The following is a 24,462-nucleotide window of genomic DNA, read 5'->3' on the forward strand; positions in this document are numbered from 1 at the left end:
AATTATTTCAAAGTTGCAATAATAATTGGAGCAATAAGATGGTAAGGGGTAATTAAAGGATGCGGCTTTCTTTTAGAAACAAAAATGAATCTGGTGACCACATGTATTCTCCTCCTCTTTCTTAATGAGTGTGATGAAAGATGTCATCATAAGAAATTATGGAGATTGGAGACGCACCAACTACATACTAATGTGTCAGACTCAAGCCCAGATTCCTCCTTTGCTTGCACTCAGAACATGCATCTCATAACAATATCCACTTACTGAAACATGTATGTTTCACACCATGTCATGCCATGGCAATGCCTGTGTCACCTTCACACACACATTCAATGGTAATAGTTGCTTACTATTCCCTTGTTGAACTTAGACTACAAACCATAAATTATTCAGGTTATTGCTCTTGAGTTAGAGCCATTTAAGGACTTGTTATTTTGGCTGGTTTGACTTGGACGACTCAGACCAGTCAAGAAGGAAAAATTGTCTCAGGGAAAAACTTTTTTTTACTCACAGTATTGTTTTATTCATTGTGCAAAATTCTTGTTGGGCATATCCAAGAAAAAATCCAATGCTTTTGGTCAGTACTGAATGACTTGATCCTATGTCTTTGTCTTTTGAGGATTGTCCAAAGGGGTCATTAGAACACATTAAACATCTGCTTCTCTGTCTCATGCCTTATTGGCCAATTCCCATTGGTTTAACTTTTGTACCTTTAAATATTACTGTCTATATGGATTAATAGTAATGAACACAATGATGTGGTGATAATGACAGGCTTCTACCTAGAATTTGGTTAAATTCAATTGTACTTGACAAGTGTGTTTGGATCTCTGGCTTAAGGAAAACAGGAAGAAGGAATGTGAAATATGTCATCATCTCATTCATTGTGAAAATGGGCTGTATTAACAAAGAAAATAACTGATGAAAAGATAATTCATACTGTATATGTCATATAGGGGAAAACGCTGTTAGAACAGCAGGAGTACATTCTAAGCAGAAACTCTGCATTCTTTCTAGGAGCCTTACTGGAAAGGTTAATGGTATATCACCACTGCACAGATGAGGAAAAAGTTGGGGAAACACTTAGTCCCCACTTCAGAATAGAATGCTTTGCACTGACCAGTTAGTTGCTTATGAGGCTAAGTTACATTTCTTCTTGTTAGTTATTCTGCAGAGTGACTACAGAACACTTTTAAGCACAGCAAATTTATTTTATTTAAAAATCTCATTTAAGAATGAATTAAATAACTTGGGGAATATTGGTGTTAATTCTTCTTTGAAGGTCTTGTAGAACTTGGCTACGAATCCATCTCAGGAAAGAAAACTTCAGACCAATATCCCTGATGAACATAGATGCAAAAATTCTCAATAAAATTCTGGCAAATAGCATACAAAAACATGTTAAAAAGATAGTACACCACAATCAAGTGGGGTTCATTCCAGGGATTCAAGGTTGGGTCAACACATGGAAATCAATAAGCATAATTCATCACATCAATAGACTTAAAGACAAGATTCATATATTCATCTCAATAGATGCAACAAAAGCATTTAGCAAAACATATTACCCCTCATGTTCAAAACACTAGAGAAACTAGGGATAGTAGGAATATACCTCAAAATTGTAAAAGCTATCTATGTAAAACCCAAAGCCAACATCATTCTAAATGGAGAAAAATTGAAAGCATTCCCTCTGAAAACTGGAACAAGAGAAGGATGCCTTCTTTCACCACTTCTATTCAACATAGTTCTGAAAACTCTAGCCAGAGCAATTAGACAGATGAAAGAAATTAAAGAGATACAAATAGGAAAAGAAGAACTCAAATTATCACTATTTGCCAACAACATGATTCTATATTTAGAAGATCCAAAAACTTCCACCAGAAACATTCTAAAACTAATAAATGAATTCAGCAAAGTAGGAGGATATAAAATTAACATCAATAAATCAAACACGTTCCAATACATTAGTTCCTATACATCCACAGAAAAAGAAATTAGGAAACTACCCCATTCACAATAGCCTAAAAACAAAACAAAACAACAACAAAATAACACACAAAAAACCTTGAGGATCAATCTAAAAAAAGGGATTTTCTTCATTTTCTATAATGAAAACTACAGAACACCTTAGAAGCTAGAAATGTTTCCCATGCTCTTGGATAGGCAGAATTGACATTGTCAAAATGATCATATTACCAAAAGTGCTAAACGGATATAATGCAATTCCTATTAAAATCCCAATGATGTTCTTGATAGAAACAGAAAAAGCAATCATGAAATTCATTTGGAAAAATAAGAGACCCAGAATAGCCAAAGCAATCCTCAGCAAGAGAAGTGAAGCAGGAAGCATCACAATACCAGACCTTAAATTAATCCACAGAGCCATAGTAACAAAAATGCCATGGTATTGGCACCAAAACAGGTTCATAGACCAATTGTACAGAATAGAAGACACAGAGACAAACCCACATAAATACAGTATCTCATACTAGACAAAGGTGCCAAAAACATTCATTGGAGAAAAGATAGCCTCTTCAACAAATGGTGCTGGGAAAACTGGAATTCCATATGCAGCAAAATGAAATTAAGCCCTGTCTCTTACCCTGCACAAAAATCAACTCAAAGTGGATCAAAGACTTAGGCACTAGAGCTGTGCCTAATAGAGGAAAAAGTAGGCCCAAATCTCTATCATATCATCTTAACAACTGACTTTCTTAACAAGACTCCTAAAATGCAAGAAGCAAAATCAAGAATCAACAAATGGGATGGATTCAAACTAAAAAGCTTCTTCTCAGCAAAGGAAACAATAACGTGAAGAGAGCCTACAGAATGGGAGAAAATCTTTACCACATACACCTCAGATAGAGTATTAATCTCTAGTATATATAAAAAAATTCAGAAAACTCACCACCAAAAGGCAAATAACCCAATAAATAAATGGGCTAAGGGACTTAACAGATACTTCACAGAAGAAAAAATACAATCGATCAGCAAATATATGAAAAAAGTGTTCAACATCTCTGGCAATTAGACAAATGCAAATCAAAATTACTCTAAGATTTCATCTCATTCCAGTCAGAATGGCAATTATCAAGAATACAAACAACAAAAATGTTAGCAAGGATGTGGGGAGAAAGTACAGTCATCCATTGCTATTGGGACTACGAATTGGTGCAATAATTATATAAAGCAGTATGGAGACTCCTCAGAAAACTTGAATGCAACCAGGTATCCCACTACTTGATTTATACCCAAAGGACTTAAAATCAGCATACTACAGTGACACAGCCACATCAATGTTTATAGCAGCTCAATTCACAATATCCAAACTATGGAACCAAACTAGATCTCCTTCAACAGATGAATGAATAAAGAAATGTGGTATATCTACACATTGGAATATTACCAGTGTGATTCTACATCATGTACAACCAGAAGAATGAGAAATTATACTCCATTTATGTATGATGTGTCAAAATGCATTGTATTGTGATGTATAACCAATTAGAACAAATTAAAAAAAGAATTAATTGAGAGTAGCAAAGGCATTCATTGAGATGTCTCAAGGTTAATTATGTAATTCAGGTGAAAATAAATTGGGCTATTCTTTTAAAAACATATACCTAACATTTGCTTAATCACTGAGCTACTTCCCCAGCTTTTAATTTTAATTTTATTTTTTTAAAATTTTGAGACACTAAGTTGCAGTACAAGTAGTTTTATAGCAGATATTCTTTTCTTACAAGAACAGCATTCAAATTTGAAAGGTTGCTGAATGATATATGCAATTGAAGAAAATTGAACATGATGAGGAGCAAAACAAAGTATAACAGAAGTTTCATTATTTTTACCTTCTCTCACCCATTCCCTGCAGGCCCAGCCTTCAAGGTGAAAGAAATTAAAGAGATACAAATAGGAAAAGAATAACTCAAATTAACACTATTTGCCAATAACATGATTCTATATTTAGAAGATCCAAAAATTTCCACCAGAAACATTCTAAAACTTATAAATGAATTCAGCAAAGTAGGAGGATATAAAATCAATACTCATAAATCAAAAACATTTCTATATATCAATGATGAATCCTCTGAAAGAGAAATTAGAAAAACTATTCCATTTACAATAGCCTCAAAAAAAAAAAACAACTTGAGAATCAACTTAACATAAAAGATGAAAGACCTTTACAATGAAAACTACAGAACACTAAAGAAAGAAATTAAAGAAGATGGAAAGATCTCCCATGCTCTTAGATAGGCAAAATTAATATTGTCAAAATGGCCATACTACCCAAAGCACTATACAGATTCAATGCAATTCCAATTAAAATCCCATCGTCATTCCTTATAGAAATAGAAAAAGCAATCATGAAATTCATTTGGAAAAATTAGAGACCAGAATAGCCAAAGCAATCCTTAGCAAGAAGAGTGAAGCAGGAGGCATCTCTATACCAGACCTTAAACTATACTACAAAGCTATAGTAACAAAAATGGCATGGTTTTGGCACCAAAACAGATTCATAGACCAATTAATTGTACAGAATAGAAGACACAGAGACAAACCCACATAAATACAGTTATCTCATACTAGACAAAGGTGCCAAAAACATTCATTGGAGAAAAGATAGCCTCCTCAAAAAATGGTGCTGGGAAAACTGGAAATCCATATGCAGCAAAATGAAACTAAACCCCTCTCTCTCACCATGCACAAAACTCAAAGTGGATCAAGAATCTAGGTATTAGACCAGAGACCCTGCGCCTAATAGAGGAAAAAGTAGGCCCAAATTTTCATCACGTTGAATTAGGTCCCAACTTCTTTAACAAGACTCCTAAAGTGCAAGAAATAAAATCAAGAATTAATAAATGGGATGGACTCAAACTAAGAAGCTTCTTATCAGCAAAACAAACAATCAATGAGATGAAGATAGAGCCTACATTTTGGGAGCAAATTTTTGCCATACACACATCAGATACAGCACTAATCTCCAGGATATATAAAGAACTCAGAGTACCAATCTCCAGGATGTAAAGAACTTAAAGAACTTAACACCAAAAAAAAAAAAAAAAGCCAAAAAACAAACAACCCAATCAACAAATGGGCTAAGGAGCTGAACAGACAGTTCTCAGAAGAAAATATATGAAAAAATGTTCAACATCTCTAGTAATCAGAGAAATGCAAATCAAAACTACTTTAAGATTTCATTTCCAACAAACATGGCAGTTATCAAGAATACAGACAACAATAAGTATTGGCAAGGATATTAGGAAAAAGGCACACTCATACATTACTTATGGGACTGCAAATTGGTGCAAACAATCTGGAAGGCAGGATGGAGATTCCTTAGAACACTTGGAATGGAACCACCATTTGACTCAGGTCTCCCACTCCTCAGTCTATACCCTATATATACTTTTTAAATATATAAAGATTTAAAAACAGCATACATACTACAGTAACACAGCCACTTGAATGTTTATAGCAGCACAATTCACAATTGCTAAACTGTGAAAGCAACCTAGATGCCCTTCAATAGATGAATGGATAGAGAAACTGTGGTATATATACACAATGGAATATACTCAGCATTAAAAGAGAATAATAATATGGCATTTGCATGTAAATGGATGAAGTTGGAGAATATCATGCTAAGCGAAGTAAGCCAGTCCCCAAAATAACAAAGGCCAAATGTTCTCTCTGATAATTGGATACTGCTTCATAAGGGGGAGGGGGCATGAGAAAAATGGAGGAACTTTGATTGGGCACAGGGGAGGATGGGGTGGCGAGGGGGAATGGGGGAAGAAAGATGATGGAATGAGATGGGCATCATTATCCTATGTACATGTATGAGTGCACCTATGGTGCAACGCTACATCATTTACAACCAGAGAAACGAAAAGTCGTGCTGCAATTGTGTTCAATGAATCAAAATGCATTCTGCTGTCATACATACCTAATTAAAATAAATAAATTAATTAACAAAAAGTAGAATTTTTAAAAAGATAATGTGTGACTCTTGTCAGCATATTCTGAAAGCCTAAGATGACACAGAATTTATTCAGGCAGTATTTGTACATGTAGAAAAATTTTAAAATGTGGTACCTATTTTTAATGCAACCTCCACTTTAACAGAAAAGAGGGGGGAAATCCCTGTTAGGGTTATAAATCAACATAAAAATAAGAGTGTAATACTTCAATATAGAATATATAACATAAGACTGAGGCAAAGTAGCTAAGAATAGGCATCAGAAATTTGCCTTACAATGGATATGTGGATGTTAATTCAAGTATTTGAGGAGGCGACTGCCCCAGATACAGGCTGGTAAAGTCAGGGTGGGGTGAATAGACTGTAGAGGAACAATGAGGGGACCTAGCAACTCACACAGAGTACGATGTTATAGAGAGCAGTAAAAAAGAAATTGAGAACCTAAGTGGGAAGGTGAGAAAGGAAGAAGGTGGGGCAGGCAGCTAGAATAGGTGATCAATTGCTATAAGATTAATGCTATAGTTGACCTTAAGGGCAATCTGCAGCTACTTTAAATTCTGGAAGGGAATGGTCCTGTGATAAAAACCGTGTGTGAGAAAGATGCTGGTTCTGGCATCATTCCGGCTATGTATACTGTGAGGATGTGTGAAAATGTGCAGCACACGTGTTTTTGCTACCGCCTCTCTCTCTTCCGCTGCAGACATCAACAATCAATAATCCATCAGAACTCTGCTCTCAGATGCAGCTTTAGAATCCTTCTCAAGACAGCATTCTTGAATTTACTATTCATTAATCAGAGTTGGCAAAAGAGATGAAATTAATGAGTACTCTTTGTCACTCTTGAAGCCTCTCAGTATTTTGAGTTGATTCAGTAGGAAGATCTCCATCAGGACCTTAGCAGAGTCTCTCAAAGAAATGCTTTTCAGAATTAAATTTCAAGAATGACATTGTTAAGGTTTGGATGTGAGGTGTCCCCCAAAAGCTCACATGTGAGACAATGCAAGAAGGTTCAGAGAAGAAATGATTGGGTAACAAGAGTCTTAACTCAATCAGTGAATTAATTACGTGATGGGATTGAGTGGTAACTGAAGGCAGGTGGGGTGTGGCTTGGACATATATATTTGTATCTGGTGAGTGGAGTGTTTCTCTCTCTCTCTCTCTGCTTCATGGTCAGCATGTGAACTACTTCTCTTTGCCACACTCTTCCACCATGATGTTCAGCCTCACTTGAGCCCCAAGGAATGAAACCAGCCTCTTATGGACTGAGACTTTGGAAACTTTGAGCCCCTAAATAAACTTTTCCTCCTCTATAATTGTGCTGATTGGGTTGTTAAGTCACATCAGCAAAAAATATGACTAAAACAGACATGTCAGTGTGTCCCTTAATTTTTTCCCAAGCTTTGCCAACTCAGAAGATAACTTTACCAAATCCTATGACATTTGTTCTCATTATTTGTTTGTTCACAATTATTAAACATTCACTTATTAAAGCCTCAACACATTCCATGGCTCTACAGAATTTACATTTGTACCAAAACTATGTTTCAGAGAAATTCAGAATTAAATGACTGTGATAGCCCCTATTTATCAATATGGCAGTCCTGCTGCTGGAAGACAAGGGATGATTTACATCTGCCTATGTGTGCGTGTGTGTACACAGCTTGCATGGACCTGTGGACTCTGCCCAGGTATTTCTTTAACACTGGAAAACTTCTGCTAAAATAATTTTCTAAATACCTTGACATGTGTTTTACATTATCAGATAGGAAAAAAAAATTTGTAAGAGCACACAGAGTGTACCCCAAAACACATACATTATGCCAGTTAATTCCTTTTGTAGCCCATGTAAGACATGAAAGACAATCATTTTGAGTCAAATCCCAACGTGTACGTTTTAAGCTCTCCTGCTAACTTGAATTATGGTAGGTTTTCCAAGTGAAGGCAACTTGGGAAAAGGATTGATTATACATACACTGTGTGCTTACAATTAGAATATTTTCTGACAGAATGTTAAAAGTATTTTGAATGCTTCTGTTGCTATGGAACTTGTTTGTTCCAAGACTTGATAAATAGGGATAAGTAGGGCCAATCATTTCAGACGCTTACTGCATGAAATTCCAATGGCCTGGCATTGCACAAAATAGTAAGAATTAAGTGGTGATTGAACTCAAAGTTCCGAAGATTCTGATCAAACAAGGTATTGAAAGATACTTTTTGCATTTTTGGACTGGAAATGTGAAATCACTCAATTTTAGACCTGGTGGGGTTTCAGGGATGATCAACTAATTGTGTTTTTCAGATGGGCACACTGAGTGTCAGAGAGAATGTGGGAGTTGTTTAAGTTCACTCAGTGAGTACAGGGTTGTTACTAGAATACTTATCTTCCAGTTTATAGTTGTTCATCTTTAAGGATTTACTTATTTTTGGTGCTTCAGTTTTTCCTTTTTATAAGGCTCACACTTGAGAATTCTATGGTAATTGAAAGTTCCATCTGTGTCGATGGAGCTCAACCCTAGCAAGAAAAGCTAAGAGGTGGTGAAGTAGCTTGTGCCTACCACCTCTGCAGTGAGCTGTGTCACATGGGGCACAGAGTGGAGGATCCATCGCTGTGCCAAGGCTGGAGCCAGTTTGGAGAAACCAGGTAACTTCTCTTTTTTTTTTTTGGAAGTTATCAGTGCTTACTTAGAGTTTAGTCCCTTTTTTTAATGTGTTGTTGATAAGTGCTGTCATTTCCTTTTTATGTGTGTTGTCTGTGTATGCAGCACAGTAGGAATGCCCAGTGAACATCCAAAAGAGCTGGCATGCAGGAAACTGAGGCCTCCCTTGACACTTCCAGAACAGGGTGATGGACTGGAGGGCTTGGGAGGCCGGGGCAGGGCAGATCCTCAGATATACGATTTTGGTGTGTTATGGTGATCATGTTTTTTCCTGCTTACATCCTCTCCATTGACCTGTTGAACTCCTGTTCATCCTTCAGGATGGACCACTAATGCCTCCTCTTCAAATCCTTTCCAAGATGAATCTTCTCCCTTCCCCTTCCTATGTACTCCCAGAAGAATATATTTAAAATGAAGTGTCAGGTTTCAATAATTTCTGATTTTTAACATTTTCTGGTTCTTTTGACTTGTAAGTATTTGGGACTTGACTTTAAACCTATACCAGGTTTTTGGATAGAGAAATCATGGGAAACTTGTGCTGACTCTCCAGATTGATGGCAAACCTGACACTGTGTCAAATCAGGCCTGGGAGGAGTTTTTCTTTCAAGGAACATCCACTGGATCCTATGTGTCCAGAGTGCTGCCTGTTGACCACTCTGTTACAGCTGGGAGGACTCCTGTCACTGTCTCCACCAGCTGTGTTCTCTTGCCTTCTGTAAATAGATGGCTGACGGGGCTGGTGGCTCAGAGGTATTCTTCTCTCCCTTTTCTCCTTTATTTTTCATGCACAAAATCTTTACCATTTTTCTTCTGCAGCAGGGATTATTTCCTTGGTCTCCTGTTCCCAGGTCCCTTACTCCCCATACTTGTACCCCAACCCTGTTATGGTTGGGATATGAGGTGTCCCCCAAAAGCTCATGTGTGAGACAATGCAAGGAGGTTTAGAGAAGAAATGATTGGGTTGTGAGAGTCACGACCCACTCAGTGAATTATAATCCCCTGATAGGAATTAACTGAGTGGTAGCTAGAGGCATGTGGGTTGTGGCTGGAGGAAGTGGTTCACTAGGGGGGTGGCTATGGGACATATATATTTTGTATCTGGAGACTGGAGACTCTCTCTCTGTTTTCTGATCAACATGTGAGCTGCTTCCCTCTGCCACACTCTTCTGCCACGAGCCCTGTAGAATGGTGTCTGCTATCTAAGGATTGGGAACTCTGAAACAGTGAGCCCTCAAATAAACTTTTCTTCCTCTATAGTTGTTCTGGTTAGGTCCTTTAGTCACAGCAGTGAAAAAGCTGACTAAACCCCCCACTTCCTAGAGAGGGACTTCTGAAGAATCTATTGTTAACTGTGCATTATAATAGTTAACTGGCGAATGGCTGTTCAGTGTTCACTTTAATTATATGTCACCACCCCAACTACTGTTTATACCTTTCTCTCCTTTATTTTTTTTTCTTCTTGGTACTTATGTTAAACTGACCATGGTACGTATTTTGTGCATAAAAACTTCTTAATTCTTCACCACTACTAGAATATGAACTCCAGGGACTCCACAGTTTTTTTTTTTTTTTTTATTGCTGCAGCTCAGTCTCGAAGAGGGCTTGGTACATAGTAGGTTTTCAATAAAAAGATGTTGAATTGCATGAATCCTCAGTTTCCCTAAGCTATTTGTCTTGGGCCTACCATTTTACTCCTCTGTGCCTCAGCCCAGGGTTGGGGGTAGGAAGAGAGGAGCAGCAAAAAGAGGCAGAAACTCCAAATAGATCCAAAGAAGAATTGATATAAAATAATTTTGGATTTGACTTCCTGATTGGGATTCAGTGAGAAGATTGTCTTGCTGGGACTCTTGGATTGCTGTAGCCCACTGCAGCTAGCAAATTGGGGCTGGCTGGGCACAGTGGCATACTCTTGTAATCACGAGGAGCACGAGGCAGGAGGATCATAAATTTGAGGCCAGTGTGGCCAACTTAGGGAGACCCTGTCTCAAAATGAAAAATGAAAAGAACTTGGGATGTAGCTCAGTGGTAGAGCATCTCAAAACAAAGAAGTTCTGAGTGCAAGAACATCTAGGATAAGGGAATCCCCAAGGGCAGACAATTATTGCTGGCATCCAAGACAGGGACCAAGCACTTCATCACAAGGTGCCAACCTGGTTCCAAAGAACCGTGTGGGACCAGCTGTACCTCCAGGCACAGATAAGCCACTCCACTTCATGGAGAAGGTTCAAATCCCTGAGATCCCTTCTCCCAGGCCCAACAAAGTTATGCAACTTCTTCTGCACAGATAGCACCCTGAGAAAAGGAGGATGAAAGAACTTCTGAGAAGAAATAAGCAGTCACAAACTTTGAACTTTTAATTGACTGAATATTCAACCTATGAAGGACAGAATGAGACCAAAAGAGACTGAGGTAGCTTTGTTAGCAAATATATTCGTTTGAGGGCAAGATGAGATGCATGTTACATAATAAAGATGATACCTTTAAAAAAGTGTATCTAAGCATAGGGACAACTTAAACTATCCACTATCATCCCGAAGTGAGGTTTTAGGGAAAGACTTAATGAGTAGAAAAAAGGATAAAAAAGACTTGCACATTGTGTGGGGAGATAAAGAGTTTCACAAAGACTTGGAAACTAAAATATCACTTAGTCTTTAAGTGGGAGGAGCGGCTCCCATGTCTCTGGGTGTTTTGAGGTCTATCCCTGTCCTTTGCTCCAGTGCCCTGGCTGAAACCTTCTCTTTTTGCCTTTCCTGGTGCACACTCCATATAGGGTTGAGTCCCCAGAGCAGAGAACATTGTATATCGCTTGATGCAAATCTGCCATTACTCACAGATACAAAGACAATGCCCTCATTTGGGGATATTTCTGCTGTCTTTGATTCTTACCATATCATAGTAGCAAACGATGTCATCCTAACATCCCAAACCAAAATTCTTCTTTGTTCCTTTTTTTTTTTTTGTACTGGGAGTTGAACCCAGTGGTGCTTAACCACTGAGCCACATCCCTAGCCCTTTTCATTTTGAGATTGGGTCTTATTAAGTTGCTTAGGACCTTGCTAAATTGCTGACACTGGCCTTGACTTGTGATCCTCCTGCCTCAGCCTCCTGGGTCACTGGGATTACAGGTGTGCCACCACACTCAGCCTCTTTACTGCTTTGTATAGGAAAACATGTAATGAAACCCTCAGCCAGTAAATACTGAGAAGGCAACAGAATATTGTATATACTGTAAATGGGGCAACAGCAAAGATAGATGGCCAGCTTTGCACTTGAACTATATGCCGCTATGAGTCAACGAGATGGGGTGAAGGGTAGAGGAGGGTGAATGGCTTGGTGGAGTGAGGGAGGACTTTGAGGAACAAGGATGTGTTCTTGGAGGAACAAGAATCTGCTCACATGGAGGCTTTTGTGAGTGTTTCTGGTTTTGCTTGTTTGTTTGGTATGGAAATCATCAAAAGTGGCTGATTTCCTTACCTGGATTGGAAGATGAGAAGATGATGCAAAATCAGAAGGAATTCTGCAGGTGGCCATGAGAACATGAGGGACCTAGGAATTCACAGAAATCTTAGGGAAAGCATTAGACTTTCTTCACATGGTGGAGTGGGGGTTTCAAGATAATGTTCCCTAGATTCTAGTCCCACATCTGGATTACATTAATGGAAAGTCACAGCCAAACCTAATATCTTCTCCTCCTTTCTCTTCCCATCGCAGGGAGCTCTTGTTTCTGAGGCATTTTAAGTTTTCATTCCTTAGGTGGAACTGTTTTCTCTTCTCTTCAGAAAACATGGAGAATGAAGGAGGGCCCACATTTTCTATTTGGGTTTCTCATTTCTAGGGTGGGGCCTCTGGCTGGTTCAAAGAATGTTACATGAGAAACAGAAAATTCTCAACACAGGTCCATATCAAAATCATGTTTTATTGATTTGGCAGTGAAGATATTATGTGTGCAAATATTGAAAGAATTCTCTAATTGAAGGGTCTGAGGAGTGTGATTTTTGATTTGGCTGTGCTTTCTTCATTAAATACACTCATCTCTTGCACACCTGCATCAGTTGCTGGGCCCCCAGATTGTTGTAGATTTTCTCTGCAGCAAAATGCAGTTGCCTCTGTGCTTTTGAAGCCAGTGTATTGCTTTACACAAACCTTTCATGGTATCACACTGCATTTTGTGGTCTTTAGAGTCACTGTGCTATAACACTTCTTAGATAAAACAAAACTAAACAATATTTAGATCCCTTAGGGACAGAATAAATTCTTTTTGGACTGATATAACGAAATGGTCCTGGGGTAGATGCTGATTTCAGGCATGGCTGGATCCAAGAGCTCAATTATGTTGTTAGGGCTGATCTTGCTGTCTGTCTCCTGGTCAATCTGTCTTTAGGTGATGGACAAGAAGGCTGTGAGAATTCAGACTCTTATTTTATCTATACTGAAAGTCTAAGGTGAAGACAATGTCTTTCTGATAGCTTTGGAAGAAAAATTTTGTGGAGGAATTTGATTGGCTTCCTTTCAAACTATTTCCCGTGCCTGTACCAATCAGTGAATTCAGGTCATGGCAACAGTCTGACTGGCCAGGTTGTATCATATGCCCAGTACAGTGGTTAGTGAGGATGGTCTGGGGGAGTTGGTTTCCCAGAACAATGATGATTCTGATGGCAGAGGGGGAAGGGTACTTGGTATAGGCACAGTCAGCAGCTGCCCACAAACCACAGAAGAAATAGAACCAGAGACACTGTTTTGACAGGCTGGGACTAGGGACCCAATTTGCTCTAGGAGAGATAAGCCTGTATTGAGTGTTTGCAAGGAGAAATCATTATAGATATAATAACACAGTCCCCAACTACAGAAATGAATGGGGGAGATACATAACCACTTAAGAAAGTAAATGCTAGTAAGGGTTCAGTCTTGAAAAATACGCATTTGAGACACAAAGGTAGAATTTACATGTGTTAAATAAATGTTAGTAGTAGCCAAGGTAAAAGAATTTGAGTTAGTCTATTATATACTTAGTGTTAACATGAGAATATACATTAAAATTTCCTTCAAAATATTCTTCATTTTCTTCCTTTTTTTTCCCCACTGTCTAAAATTTGTCTATCGTATATGAATATATCATTCTTTCCCTCTCTCCTGCTTAGTGGAATTATCAGGATCCTGCCAACAGATGTGGAAATCAGACAGTTGGCCAAAATGGTTTAGAATAGAATATATGTTAATCCTCCATGAAAATGAATTAGATATTTATACGAGTGCACACAGGTGCTAGTAAGAAGTTGCTCTCCCAGGAGTTGTACAAGTGTGTGAAAAATCAAAGAAGATAAGGCACACAGAATATTTTATTAGTCAAATGCAAGCTTTGTGTCTTTTGGCTTCATAAATGAATTTCTCATAGCAGATAAGGAAAATTTGTCATTTAAATAACCAAAGCATATAGCACATGTAAAATCCTCATCCAGCCTCAGAAATCTGAGGCTTGGAGCCTGCCTGGTTTGATTCTGATTTCCAAGAGAGGCAAGTTTAAATGTTAAAAAGCTCATCTGCTAGTATTCCAGTAGAAGGCACCCAAAAGGAAACTTCTACTACAATACTTACCCTTTGAGTCTTAACTGTAGCAGATAGTATACACACAATATTTAAAGTTATCTACAATTTAAAAATGAACAGTTGCATACCCAATGCCTAGCTTAAGATGTAGAATAGTACCAGTAATTTATAAGCCCACCATGCACCTCTCACTAAAACATCTTCCAATGGAGAGGTGACCACTGTCCTGAATTTTGTGTTTATCACTCTCTTATTTCTCTTCATAGCTTTATCACCTAATTATATATCCCTAATACATGTATCATCCAATTTAGTCTACTTATAAAAGCTTTCGATATGTGAAATAATCCTGCATGTATTCTTCTGAGACTTGCTTATTCTGCTCAACATTGGTTTTAAGAATCATTAATTTTGTTGCAAGTACTTGTTCATTCATTTTTCACTACGTGTAATTCTCATTTTCTGAATATACAGAAATATATTTATCTCTGCTATTGTTGATGGACATTTTGCCATGTGAAACAATGTTAATGTGAATACTATTATCTCTTGGTACATAAGTTCATTTTTCCTGGAGTTGTGGAGTCATGGAAATATGTGTATATTTTTTGCCCGGAAATGCCAAACTGTTTTTCCAAGTAATTGGTATTAGCTGAATTAAAAATGTTCACCCATCTGGTGTATGTGGAATGGTGTTTCATTATAGTCTTAATTTGCCTTTGCCTGATCTAGATGAAATTGATTTTTTCCCTTTCTCATCTCCCTCTTTTATCTTCTCTCTCTGTTTCTTTCTCCTCTACCCCTGCTAGTCCTCTCTTTCTGTTTCTATTCTCTCTCCCCTTTCTATTTTTTCTTTGTTGTTAAAGTTTGTGGGACATTTGGGTTTCCTCTTGTTCATATATTTGATTCAGTTTTTCTTTAGACTACCTTTCCTTTATTGATTTGTAAAACTTCTTTATAATCTCAAAATACTAGCCTTTCATCACTTAAATATACTATAAATATCTTCTGCAGTGTAGGACTCATTTTTATCCTTTTATTGTATTTTTGGATACCTTAAGATTTCACGTTTCATAATAGTTGAATTTATAATTTTTCTTGTGCATCTTTATATACTTTGTGTTTTGTTTAAGAAATCTCTTGCTACCTTGAGGATATAAATTTTCTTTTTTTATTTAAAAAAAATTATAGTTTTGCTATATGTAAAATATAGCAACTGTTTGGAATGCAATTGGAATCTATTTGGAATATCTGGAATAGATACTTGGGTAGTGAGGAGTAAGTAGTCATTTTTTTTTAACTTGAATAATACACAGATAATAATACTCTACCTTTTCTCTACCAATCTGTCATAATAGCTGGAACAGAAATAGCATTTTAATTAAATTATTTAATTTTAAAACTTGATTATTATGTTCATTTGGTCTACTTGGTTATCCTTATACCAACATCCATGTGTAAAACATTAAATGAATAGCATACTATTAAATACTTATGAATTTTTTTCCTAATTGTATAGTTTAGACCATTTACATGTATGGTGATTATTGATGCATTTGGACTAATTTCTAAATCTTATTATGTTTTGCATTTGCACTACTTTTTCTTTCCCTTCACTCCTTAGCCTCCTTAGCTAACTTGAAGTTTCTTCCTCTCCTCTTTTTACCCTCTCTGTACTTAAGAAGTATAAAGTTAATCATGTATACCCTTGGGAAAGAATGCTATGGTTTGAGTATCTTCCAAAGGTCCATGTTTTAAAAGCTTGGTGATATTTTGAGGTGCTAGAACCTTCAGAGGTAGAGCCTAGTAGGAGGTCTTCTGGTCACTGGGTGGCATGCCCTTGAAGGGATAATGGGAGTTCAGCCCCTTCTTCCTCCTCTGGTTTGCATCCCAGCTTGAGATGAATACTTTGCTATCTGTTGCCCTGCCGTGAGTCAGTCTCCAGAGCAATGAGGAAACAAATAATGGACTGAAACCTCCGAAACTCTGAGTAAAAATAAACTTTTCTCTTTATATGCTGATTATTTATGGCTTTTGTTACTGTAATAGAAAGCATACCAATACATCCCCCTTTAAAGTAGAGTGAAGTAATCTCAGTGTTAACTATTCTGAGTAAGTTCTCCTAAGTATTCAGCAAGCTCTTTCTATAGGTCTATTTATATTATCACCTATTTCCACAAAATATTGTTTTTCTTTTTCAGAGACTCCAATTGTATGTTTGTTGGGTCTTATTTGCCAATCTTTTATTTCAACCACTTTCTCTCAGAGCTTTTAAACTTATTCTTTATCTAATGTTTATTATATTTTTTGTTTTCTTGCTTTTTTGCATTTGAAATTATTGTACTTTGGACAGTTTGTAATTTGTTCTCCATTTCTCAGGGAATATTTTTCTTTTTCTTCAACTTTTTCTTGCATTTAGTTCTCTCTTGTTGCATATCTTCCCTTCATTGTATGTTTCTGTTGGTAGTTTTTAGTCTTCTGATAAGTATGTTTTTAACCCCCAAATAAATGTTTGATGTAGCATAGTTCCATTTGGAGTACTGTGTTACAAATTTCTTCTGTTTTGTAATTTATTTGGGAGAATTTTTTTGGGGGGGATAAAATATTTTGGTTTGCCTTATTCTACTTTCTTATTGTAGTGAATATGAATAGGTTTGTTCTGATTTCTTCTAGTTTATAGAGGTCGAACGTCCAAGTTTATTCTTTCCTATCACTATAGTGAAGTATAGTTCTTTTTGTGTGTGTGTATGTGTGTGTGTTGCTAGGGCCTTGTACATGTGAGGCAAGCATTCTACTGATATATATTTCCAGCCAAAGTATTTTTTTTTAAATGAATGACATTGTGGTCATGGGCAGTGAAACTGTTGAAATGTCTTGTGATTCTTTTGCCTTTCTCTTTCTTTTTTCTCCCTTTTCTTTCACTTTCATACACTAGAAGTATATATTCTCTTTTTTTTTCTTTCAGAAGTAATGCTTCTTCAAGATCATCACTTCTAGTTTTGCTAAATTCCCTATAACTGGATCTGTGATTCAATAAGTTCTGAATTTGTTTTTATCATCTTATTGCTTATTGTTAGAATTTATCTTTTAGGAAGTCATTTGTTTCTGTTTTGTATCTGTTCTCCACTCATCTCATCTCTTTTCCATAGAGTGTCTTAAGGCTATCTTCTCACTACAGTCTTATCAATCACCTTACAGTGGAAACAAGAAGTCTAGTAGTATCTCTGTTGAAGCTTATTGTTTATTTTTCAATTAATGAGCAAATTAAATTATGGAGTACTCTCTTTCTCCAGAGTCCTTTTTGGTCTATTTGTTCTTCTTTTTTGACTTAGGATTTGGGGAAGAATGTGTGCAAATTTAGTTTCAGGCAATCGTCATTATCCTAGTGCCAATCAGAACCTTGGTATATCTTATTGTGAAAAGAAGCTTTTATACATGCAATATTAATACCCATATGGAAAACTGAGCAAAGTAGAGTTACAAAGGGAAAAAAAATCCCAGTAGCCAATAAATGCATGCAAAATGTACAATCTCACTAACAATTCAAAACAAATAAAAACAATATTACTCTCTCATTCTCAGAATAAAAAAATATGTACTTTTAAAAATAATAATATCTACTCTTCAAAAAACAATAGTTTCATATACTGCCAATGGTAGACAAAATCTTTCTAGAGAATAGTTTTTTTTTGGGGGGGGCGCTGAAATGGTTTATTGAAAAGTAGAGACATGCCTATAATTTGAAAAATAGATTTTCCAATAAAATTAAATGTATCAGATAGATTTTGCTGAATATACACTTCATTCTTCTTAAGTTGCAGAAATTTTGCAACCAATTTTTCCTCCAGTAAGATGGTCTTGAACAGTCATCCTTTATAGGTTGTCATTGATCTTGACTTTCTCATCTTCAAGCACAACAGGTCTCAGTCCATAGAAGGCTGCCTCCATTACTTGGGGCTCAAGGTGAAGCAGAACATCGGTGGAAGAGTGTGGCGATGGGAACCAAGTAACCCAATGATCAGGCCACAGAGAGAGCTAAAGAACAGTTTTTTTTTGTAAACAAAAAAATCTTCAAAAGGTATTTACTCCTTTATTTAGCGATTTCACTTACAGATATTTATTCAAAGAAAATAATTATCAAGCACTAATTACATAAATCAGTTATCAGATAACTTTTTATAAAAATCTACCAAACCAAATACTCATCTACAGAGGCTTAACATTATTTTTTAATAACAACATTAAAAATGGTGTGAGTCTCAGTGGAATATTATTCAGCATTAAAAAAAAAATAAAATTATGGCATTTGCAGGTAAATAAATGGAGTTGGAGAATCTAATGCTAAGTGAAGCAAACCAATCTCCAAAAAAACAAATCCCCCGAATGTTTTCTCTGATATAAGGATGCTGATTCATAATGGGGTTGGTGGGGCATGGGAGGAATAGATGAAGTCTAGATAGGGCAAAGGGGTGGGAGGGTAAAGGAGGGGGCATAGGGGTAGGAAAGACGATGGAATGAGATGGACATCATTATCCTAAGTACATGTATGAAGACACAAATGGTGTGACTCTATTTTATGTATAACCAGAGATATGAAAAATGGAGCTCTATATTGTAATATAAAGTAATGCATTCTGCTGTCATATATAACAAATCAGAATAAATAAATAAAATACTAAAATAAAAAATGGTGTGTTTGTGCATATTGATGTAAAAAATAATTTCTACTATTTTATTGTTAAGTAAAAAAGGGCAGATATGAAGTAGGATTATATATTAATTTTTAAATGTAAGTAAATGTTTGCAAATTCATAAATAAATACACAGAAAAAAGTCTGAAAGGAAATATAACAAAATTTTAAATTGTTAGCATGGTGAAAATATAGATTTATTGTCTTCTTTCTTATACTTTTCTAAATTTTTTTTTTAAGTAAAAAATTTCATGGATCCAAGATGGCGGACCAGAGGAAGGCAGCATTCTGTGTCGCTCTGTGACCTGAGACTCAAATAGTGAGAATACTGTTTCTCTGTGAGTGATATTTCTGCTCCCACATGGGAATCAGGGTCCTGTGCCTCTCTGGGGCCGCAGGCCACAGCATCAGAATAGGTCTCCCAACTACTCACCCATATAGGACTACCAGGTACCTGAATGGGACCATTGCCTGCCATCAGCACCCACACAGAACTTTCAGCCACTCACCCAAGTGGAAATCACGGATGCTGCTCCCATGAAGGACACTCGGCAGCTTCCCACAAGCAGGAATTCTGGCCACCACTTCTGTGTGGACCCCCATCTACCCACATGGGGCTCCCCCAGTTGCAGCGGAGATACTGCATGCAGTGGCCTGCCTATACCCAAGAACTTCATAGAGGCTCTGAAGTCAGCTGACAGCCAACACTGCATGCCACAGAGTTTGACTCTGAACTCATCATCTAACGCCATCACTTGGTTCCCCCTACATGATCTGACAGCCCACTGCTGAAAGCAGGTGCCCTCATCTTGGGTCACCTTCATCACCATCTTGGGGGGAAGGACTCCCAATTTGGAGTGCTGGCTGGCTAGGTACCCAGTTTCTAACTCCCCCCTCCCCCCAGCAGTTGCTAACCTGGCACAGTGACACCCTGATAACCTTCACCATCCTGAGGATGGAGATACCAGCTAACAACAGTTGACCCCACCTATTGGATAAGAAGGGAAGCAGGAAAGATACTGATCTCCAACCAAGCAAGCCCTGTATCTTCCTTCAAGATCTTTTTTTTCTTTCTTCCTCTCCTACTCTATTCTCCTGCCCTCATATCCCCAACATATGTGAAATCAAGTACTTTGCATGAATTAGGATTTTGAGGACTGGGATGTCTGAATAGTATATTACAGTTGTGTTGTGTATATTCTTTTTTTTCCCTTTTATCTCACCAATTTCTACTATTTCAACATTTTTTATTTTTCTTAATATATATGTGTGTTTGTTTTATGTACTCTACTGTCTCCTCACTTGTCTACACAAAATAACTTCCTCTCCCTTCTCCTGTTACTAATCTTCTTCTTAGGATTTCTCTTTCACACTTCCTAAGATATAATAACTCTATATCCTCACCTCCTACCTCCTCAGCTTATCATCCTACTCCTCACTCCTGGTTCTTTGTTCACCATGGAAACTCTAAACCCTTTTACAAACTTACTGAGTATATTGTAGATAATAATTAAATTCACCATTTCTGTACCTTGTTACCGAACTGTATATGTCTTAATAGCAAACATTTGTTTTTAGGGTGTATACTGTTTACATTGGGATCTGATAACATTGTCCTTCACCTCAAAGGAGTGGTATTGGATCCCTACAGGGGCATTATAAGCCTATAGGTAAAACAGGTAATGCCTTGCATCCACAGTGCCAGAAGGAAAGACACACAAGCGGTATGAAAAGACAAGGGAAGAAAGTACCCCAAACATATCAAGATACTACATGGCCAGCACAGCAGAAGAAATGACAGAGAAGGAGCTCAGGATGTACATGATTAAAATGTCCTATGAATTAAAGTATGTTATAAGAGAGCAAATACAGGCAGCAAAAGATCATTTTGAGAAAGAGCTACATAAACAAATACAAAAAGCAAAAGATTACTTTAATAGGGAGATAGAGGTTATAAAAAATAAACAAACAGAAATCCTTGAAATGAAAGAAACAATAAACCAAATTAAAAGTTCAATTGAAAGCATCACCAACAGATTAGACCACTTGGAAGAGAGGACCTCAGACAAAGAAGACAAAATATATCATCTTGAAAAGAATGTAGACAACACAGTGAAAATGGTAAGAAACCATGAGCAGAACATTCAAGAAATATGGGATAGAATAAAAATACTAAATTTAAGAGTTATTTGGATAGAGGAAGGAATAGAGTTCCAAACCAAAGGAATGATCAATCTATTCAATGAAATAATATCAGAAAAATTTTCAAACATGAAGAATGAATTTGAAAAACAAAATTCAAGAGTCTTACAGAATGCCAAATGTACAAAATCACAACAGATCCATACCAAAGCACACTATAATAAAAATGCCTAATATACAGAATAAGGAGAAAATATGAAAAGCCATGAGAGAAAGGAATCAGATTACATATAGGGGGAAACCAATTAGATTATGTGCAGATTTTTCAACCCAGACCTTGAAAGTTAGAAGATCCTGGAACAACATATATCAAGCTCTGAAAGAAAATGAATGCCAACCAAGGATATTATATCCAGCAAAATTAAGCTTTAGATCTGATGATGAAAGCAAATCCTTCCATTATAAACAAAAGTTAAAAGAATTTACAACTTGAAAGCCTGCACTACAGAACATCCTCAGCAAAATATTTCATGAAGAGGAATTGAAAAACAACAATTAAAATCAGCAAAGAGAGGTATTACACTAAAGGAAAGACTAATCAAATGAGAAACCAATTCAAGTTAAATACCAAAAACAAACAAAAATGGCTGTGAATACAAATCATATCTTAATAATAACCCTGAATGTTAATGGCCTAAATTCACCAATCAAAAGACATAGACTGGCAGATTGGATTTTAAAAAGATGGCCTCTTCAACAAATGGTGCTGGGAAAACTGGAAATCCATATGCAACAAAATGAAATTAAACCTCTATCTCCCCTCATGTACAAAACTCAACTCAAAGTAGATCAAGGACCTAGGAATTAAACCACAGACCCTGCATTTGATAGAAGGAAAAAGTAGGCCCAAATCTCCATCATATCGGATTAGGCCCCTACTTCCTTAATAAGACTCCTATAGCACAAGAATTAAAATCAAGAATTTATAAATGGGATAGATTCAAACTAAAAAGCTTCTCAACAAAAGAAACAATTAGTAGGTGAATAGAGAGCCTACAGTTTGGGAGCAAATTTTTACCACTTGCACATCAGATAGAGCACTAATCTCTAGGGTGTATAAAGAACTCAAAATAATCCAATCAGTAAATGGGTCAAGGAACTGAACAGACACTTCTCAGAAGGTGATATACAATCAATCAACAAATATATGAAAAAATGTTCAACGTCTCTAGCATTTATAGAAATGCAAATCAAAACTACTCTAAGATTTCATCTCACTCAATTCAGAATGGCAGCTATTATGAATACAGACAACAATAAATGTTGGCGAGGATGTGGGGAAAAAGGCACACTCATACATTGTTGATGGGACTGCAAATTGGTGCAGCCAATATGGAAAGCAGTGTGAAGATTCCTTGGGATACTGGGAATGGAACCACCAGTTGACCAGCTATCTCACTCCTTGGTTTATACCCAAAGGACTTAAAAACAGCATACTACAGGGACACAGCCACTTTAATGTTTATAACAATACAATTCACAATAGCTAAACTGTGGAACCAGCCTAGAAGCCCTTCAGTAGATGAATGGATAAATAAAATGTGATATATATATATATATATATATATATATATATATATATATATATATNCAGGGGTGCTCTACTACTGAGCTATACCCACAGCCCTTTTTATTTTGAGATAGGGTCTTGCTGAGTTGCTGAGGCTGCCCTTGATCTTGTGATCTTCCTGCCTTGGTCTCCCAACTACTCACCCATATAGGACTACCAGGTACCTGAATGGGACCATTGCCTGCCATCAGCACCCACACAGAACTTTCAGCCACTCACCCAAGTGGAAATCACGGATGCTGCTCCCATGAAGGACACTCGGCAGCTTCCCACAAGCAGGAATTCTGGCCACCACTTCTGTGTGGACCCCCATCTACCCACATGGGGCTCCCCCAGTTGCAGCGGAGATACTGCATGCAGTGGCCTGCCTATACCCAAGAACTTCATAGAGGCTCTGAAGTCAGCTGACAGCCAACACTGCATGCCACAGAGTTTGACTCTGAACTCATCATCTAACGCCATCACTTGGTTCCCCCTACATGATCTGACAGCCCACTGCTGAAAGCAGGTGCCCTCATCTTGGGTCACCTTCATCACCATCTTGGGGGGAAGGACTCCCAATTTGGAGTGCTGGCTGGCTAGGTACCCAGTTTCTAACTCCCCCCTCCCCCCAGCAGTTGCTAACCTGGCACAGTGACACCCTGATAACCTTCACCATCCTGAGGATGGAGATACCAGCTAACAACAGTTGACCCCACCTATTGGATAAGAAGGGAAGCAGGAAAGATACTGATCTCCAACCAAGCAAGCCCTGTATCTTCCTTCAAGATCTTTTTTTTCTTTCTTCCTCTCCTACTCTATTCTCCTGCCCTCATATCCCCAACATATGTGAAATCAAGTACTTTGCATGAATTAGGATTTTGAGGACTGGGATGTCTGAATAGTATATTACAGTTGTGTTGTGTATATTCTTTTTTTTCCCTTTTATCTCACCAATTTCTACTATTTCAACATTTTTTATTTTTCTTAATATATATGTGTGTTTGTTTTATGTACTCTACTGTCTCCTCACTTGTCTACACAAAATAACTTCCTCTCCCTTCTCCTGTTACTAATCTTCTTCTTAGGATTTCTCTTTCACACTTCCTAAGATATAATAACTCTATATCCTCACCTCCTACCTCCTCAGCTTATCATCCTACTCCTCACTCCTGGTTCTTTGTTCACCATGGAAACTCTAAACCCTTTTACAAACTTACTGAGTATATTGTAGATAATAATTAAATTCACCATTTCTGTACCTTGTTACCGAACTGTATATGTCTTAATAGCAAACATTTGTTTTTAGGGTGTATACTGTTTACATTGGGATCTGATAACATTGTCCTTCACCTCAAAGGAGTGGTATTGGATCCCTACAGGGGCATTATAAGCCTATAGGTAAAACAGGTAATGCCTTGCATCCACAGTGCCAGAAGGAAAGACACACAAGCGGTATGAAAAGACAAGGGAAGAAAGTACCCCAAACATATCAAGATACTACATGGCCAGCACAGCAGAAGAAATGACAGAGAAGGAGCTCAGGATGTACATGATTAAAATGTCCTATGAATTAAAGTATGTTATAAGAGAGCAAATACAGGCAGCAAAAGATCATTTTGAGAAAGAGCTACATAAACAAATACAAAAAGCAAAAGATTACTTTAATAGGGAGATAGAGGTTATAAAAAATAAACAAACAGAAATCCTTGAAATGAAAGAAACAATAAACCAAATTAAAAGTTCAATTGAAAGCATCACCAACAGATTAGACCACTTGGAAGAGAGGACCTCAGACAAAGAAGACAAAATATATCATCTTGAAAAGAATGT

At 37.1% G+C, this 24,462-nt stretch overlaps 1 long non-coding RNA gene across 1 annotated transcript in view; it reads right to left on the reverse strand.

Moving 5' to 3' along the window:
• Window positions 1–12,638: 12,638 nt before the first annotated feature.
• The window catches only part of LOC125613361, a 17,605-nt gene continuing 5,781 nt past the window's right edge, over window positions 12,639–24,462 (reverse strand). Inside the window, exons 2-3 of the long non-coding RNA XR_007343906.1 lie at window positions 14,316–14,322; window positions 12,639–12,652 (exon numbers count right to left, since the gene is read on the reverse strand). This is a non-coding gene — a long non-coding RNA (uncharacterized LOC125613361). The remainder of the gene's footprint in view (window positions 12,653–14,315; window positions 14,323–24,462) is intronic.

This window comes from Marmota marmota, unplaced genomic scaffold (assembly GCF_001458135.2).
Source record: "Marmota marmota marmota unplaced genomic scaffold, marMar, whole genome shotgun sequence".
Classification (NCBI taxonomy): domain Eukaryota; kingdom Metazoa; phylum Chordata; class Mammalia; order Rodentia; family Sciuridae; genus Marmota; species Marmota marmota.